This window comes from Mytilus galloprovincialis, chromosome 11, assembly GCF_965363235.1.
Source record: "Mytilus galloprovincialis chromosome 11, xbMytGall1.hap1.1, whole genome shotgun sequence".
Lineage (NCBI taxonomy): Eukaryota > Metazoa > Mollusca > Bivalvia > Mytilida > Mytilidae > Mytilus > Mytilus galloprovincialis.
In genome coordinates this window covers 56,987,782-56,993,203 of record NC_134848.1, presented here as the reverse complement: position 1 = coordinate 56,993,203, position 5,422 = coordinate 56,987,782, and the positions used below count along the sequence as shown (strand labels likewise).

General features: G+C 32.5%; 1 long non-coding RNA gene across 1 annotated transcript; it reads right to left on the bottom strand.

The window, feature by feature from the left end:
- Positions 1-275: 275 nt before the first annotated feature.
- Positions 276-5,004, bottom strand: LOC143051252 (uncharacterized). The gene is made up of 4 exons (XR_012970673.1): positions 4,313-5,004; positions 3,485-3,571; positions 2,731-2,817; positions 276-1,025 (listed from the first exon to the last, which is right to left on the bottom strand). It is a non-coding gene; the product is annotated as an uncharacterized LOC143051252 (long non-coding RNA).
- Positions 5,005-5,422: the final 418 nt, after the last annotated feature.

Sequence of the window (5,422 nt, the reverse complement as noted above, 5' to 3'; positions counted from 1 at the left end):
TTTCTATGTTCAGTGGACCATGAAATTGGGGTCAAAACTATAATTTGGCATTAAAATTAGAAAGATCATATCATGGGGAACATGTGTATTAAGTTTCAATTTGATTGGACTGCAGCTTCATCAAAAACTACCTCGACCAATAACTTTAACCGGACGGACGAACGGAGGCACAGATCAGAAAACATAATGCCCCTCTTCTATCGTAGGTGGGGCATAAAAATAAGTCCACTGCAAGAAATGGTATTATGTTGTTCCTTTTAAACGGGCTAACGTAATAGAATATTTGTTCCCAGTGGGACATATATTTAAGCATAATTTGTGTATACGTTTCTCAGAAAAAAAACATTTTAAGGGTGGCACAAAAACGTTGACACTATGATACGAACAATATATAGTTTTTGTATTCCTATCCTGTAATGTGTTTTTTACTGGCACTTGTGATACCTTATAATAAATGGTTTCGAAGAAGAAAAGTCAATTTTAATGTCAGTTGGCCATTTGATTAGGAACTTTCCATTTTGAATTTTCCTCGGAGTTTGTTATTTGTGTTGTTTGTCGTAGCTAACATTTACAAATAAAAGTATTATCAATATGCCGATTTGAAAACATCATTTTCTAGTCACTATAATTTCAGAATAAAGGCTAATCTATTTTAACAATAGTCAAGCATGATTCTTCGAAGTGACCATATATGTGTAATTGGAGATCGGCAACCACAGTAACATAGTCTCCATTGCCCAAATATATCGTAACAAATCCGGAACCTGTATGATAGTTACCATGCTCTATTGGGGCAACATAAACGCCTATAAGTGTATATCCATTTCGGCGTACGTAAACACGTCCTTCATGGTTGGTCATTACTGTCAGGGCAATAATATATAGTCCTGCCAATTCACAACGAAAAATTCCTGTTGTTTTGAATCTATTTATATCTATCGGTCCTGTGGAATATTTTTCATTGGCAAATTTAAGAATCGTATTTCTGTTTACGGTTGAGGCGGTGGCACAGCAAGTAATTGCAACTAAAAGAGAAATAGATGAAATTTGATTTATTGTGAATAACAAAAATATGAATAATGCAAGTTATACGACTTGGTACAAATTCATTCTCGTAACAAGCAAGAAATAAACAATTTACCCAATATGTGCACGTTTGGTTGCTTAATGGGACAATATCTTACAGTTGATGTCCCAGGCCTAGTCTCTGTTTACCGCTCAAAGAGATATTTTCGAAGTGTGTAACAGATAAGAGATAGGAAAATGTTTTAATTTGGTTGTCTTATCTCACTGTGTGTTACTATTTCAATTGGCTATTTACTAGGTCAATGATTACTTCCAAAATAACACGTTTCACCTAAAAATACACAATGTTTAAAACACACCTGGTTATAATATTTGACATTAGTAGCAGATCTACGACGTCAAACTGTACATCCTGTTTATTGATTCTTTTATAGAAAAAAAGGTAGCAAATACGTCATTTTCGTTTACGTTATGTAAAGAATTTAAGGAAACGTTCATTTTTCTGTTCTAACATCTTATCTGTCATTATGACGTTTTAACTTTATGTGTTTAAATTAAGGCCTTTAAATTGAAAAAAATAGAATATATTATATTAGTATTCCAGTTTTTAAGTATCATCAAGTTTTTATGAAAAGTCTCTTTTTCTTTTCCAAGAAGGACACATATGTCTCTCGCGCGTTCTGTCGACCAGGGTATACATGTCCTTAAGATGGCCAAGGGATAACGTGACAAAACAAGAAACAGCGTTTCACGTGATTTCCCTTTAAAACAAAGATACATTATTTTATAACAACACATGAGAATTGAATATTCCTGATTCTAGTATTATGTTCTTTTGAAGGTAGGTATTAGTGCAAATTTGTGGTAAAAGAATGAATATATTTTTTTCAAAACCCAGAGAATGGTACGGGGAATTTGTTAAAGAGACAACAACCTGACCAAAAAAAAAGAAATGTCAGCCAATTGGCAAAATCATGAAGTGATTGTTTAAAACATACTCCTCGAGCGTATGCTTTTTTTTTATGAATGAGGTTAATTAGTGTACATGACATTTGCACAAAGGTGAAGATGAAAGTCATCACATCACGTAAACATAACGATAATAAAAAAAATTGAAAGTCATGAAGTTTTTTTTTTCATAAAAGTTAGATGATAATTTAAATTGGTCCGAAACCTCTCTAAATACGTTAATGTTAATACTTTAATTATATCACTTATAACGTTTTCTTTGCCATTTACAGCAATTAATATAGATAGCGTGTTCAATAATGGGAGCACCGAGCACTTGCCGTCATTTAGAGCGTGTCTTTCTAAAATAATTGCCATATCTGTTCTATTAGAATATAACTAATTCATGGGGTGTGAAAGGGGCTTTTGTTGGGGTTACATTTATATTGATTTAAAACCTCCGGGCTAATGGTTTCTTTTTCAAGAATCAACGCTTATCCATGGTATCTATTTCTTTTTTTTTTAATTAAGTGTTTCCAAATGTAGTCTCTTCTTTCTATGAAAAACCTATTTACATTGTTTGTTGTATGAAAAATATCATATAGTATAACAATTATAAAATTGAGATTGGGAATGGGGAATGTGTCAAAGAGGCAACAACTCGTATGTCGTTTAAGGTAATATACTGTTTAGTTGTTCGGATATTTGTATCCACTTCTAAGTATGAAAATCAAAACTATACCATTAAGTACAAACCTTTACGGCTATCAGTGAGATATCGTAGTTTCATCGAATTTATCTCGGAATTCAAACTAGAAATTTCATTAAACGTCTTAAGACTAGCTAAACATGTAAAAGAAAAATAATCATCCATCATTGATTATATAACTATGAGAGTAACCGTTAGAAAACCAGGAGCACCTGAGATCATCCCTAGTTGTTGGTGGGGTTCGTGTTGTTTATTCTTTAGTTTTCATGTTGTGTAATGTGTCCTATTGTTTATCTGTGTGTCCTTTTCATTTTTAGCCATGTCGTTGTCAGTCTATTGTCGATTTATGAGTTTGAATGTCCCTGTGTTATCTTTTGTCCCTCTTTTACATGTTTAAGCTAAAACACAAGTTTTGAAAATGAAGTAGTATTTCTTTTTTTTTCATTTCAAATCTTGATTAAAATGGTCGGATACTGTCACGGATAACTACAACAAATTAACTGTTTACAAATAGTATATAAGGATATGTAACTATTCATCCCAAAACAAAACGACATGTTTCTGTGTTGTTACGAATATTTCCGAACTTTTATAAATGTCCCACAATAATATGTAAAAATTCGTATCGTAAACATATCTATACGCAAAGTACTTTTTACATTAGCAGAAAGTCCTCGTAATAACTCGTAGCAATCCATAAAATCATCGTTAAAAGCGCCGACAAATGTCCAAATTAATGTTATAGTCTTACCGTTTGCTCAAGTCTTAACAGTGCTTCCTTTAAAGTAGTTTTATACGTACTATTGTAGACTTTCTCGTCAAGATACGTCCTTAATCCTGTTATTGTTTGGCTTGTTGTCTCTTCTATATGGTTGATTGTCTGGTTTTCTGTAACAAATTCTATAGTCTAAACCACAATAATTTGGAACAAAGTCCGTACAATTTACAGTTGATACTCTCATTACCCTCCGCATAGCTTATAAAGTTTCTTTTTTGTTTTATGAATGTTATTCTTTATTTAAAAATACATGATATAGATTGTTGCGATGAGTTACGATATTTTTTCCACTGAAAACACACTGTTGTTAGTTTGAGATTTCCTGATCAGAGCGTGTTCCAATCGTATATCTACGAGCTATTGTGATTACGTATTGGAACTCGTGAGCAATAATCAGAACTTTTATATTTAGGAAATAACTGTATTCTATTTTAAGCTCCGACGGCATCAATTGGGGATTTGATGATCGCAAATTAGGTTTACTGGCGTTGCGTTAGCGGAAATAGTTAACGGGTATTCATGTCCCCTGACTAAATTTCCTTGGAAAACATGTCCATGTCATTTTTGCCATGGCAAAAACATGCATGTCCTTTATTGTTAAGAAAATAAGTGCCAGACATATTTTACTACATATAGCTATAGACTTATTTCCCATGAAAATGTATCTTGGGACTATCATTCCTAGGAACATTTTAGCTTCATAACCTATTAAAAAAGTCCAGACACATTTTATTACAAAACCGTTACAAAAGACTTAAAAATCAACCAGCATAGATGTGGATTATCACAATTTTGTAATAACAACAAAGTACTTTTGGAGGGATTTCCGTCAACATTTTTATAACACTTACCAGTTTGAAATTTGTGTAGAATCTGAACCATTGTTTCATTGAAAATCCTGGACTGCTTTTCAATATATTTGGCGAAGTTTAATTTAAATGATAATGTATCATTGTATAGAGCAAGGAAGTCTTGGCCTCGGGCAATCTGTGTCATAGACAAGATATTTACATTTCCTTTTAAGGTTTGTGTGTCCATCTGCAATCCCTTAATATGTTGCAAAGCGTCAACAATTTTCAACGGTTCCAAATCATTCATTGTTTTTCTCATTAGCACTGAATCATTTTTCATAATCGTTAAATCATTTTGCAGTTGTTCATATTCTCCCTGAAGCTGCGAATGGTTTTGACGAAGCTCAAGATACATTTCTTGCAATTCTTCATTTCGTCTGGTTAAGTTTTGTATTTGGTATTCGGTTTCATTTTTAACTTTTTGTATTTCCATTCTGCTTTCTAGTTCTAATTTACGTGTACATTTAGTAAGCAGGTCGGTCAAATTTTCAGTTTTATCTAAGAGTTGTCGATGTAATTGTGTCACTGCCATTTCTAGTCTTTGTCGAGCCATTTTTTCATCGTGTAAGGAATCCATCACTGCAATATAATGTTTGTCTGTGAGTTCATTATAAGGTAATGGAGTTTTGTCATCCAATAAAAAAGAAGCCAGACTAGGCAAAGACAAAACACATATGAACAAAACCAAGGTATTCATTGTTGACATGTATATGGATAACATATCATATAGAAAATGTTAACTAAAATCCAAAGTCAATCGAACTTATATATGTGATATCATATTTTTGTCTTTGATATCTATTGGCGTTTTGCCTTTTTATCTTAAATTATCTATTGTCGTTATCTTTTGTGTATGTGTTATTTCTGTGTACAGATAAATGTATATGAAATTTACTGACATTTTTACGTCGAAAACTAATGTTTGGGTTTGGGGTTTTGCATATTGTTTAATGAAGGCCGAATGATGAACTCAAGGTGTAAATGTGTATGTCATGTGGTCTCTGGTGGATAGTTGTCTCATTTGCAATCGTACCATAATTATCTTCTTATGTTAAGAAAAAAACACATTCAAACGGATTGCAATAGCTCTGACTAGTAATAATAATGTAA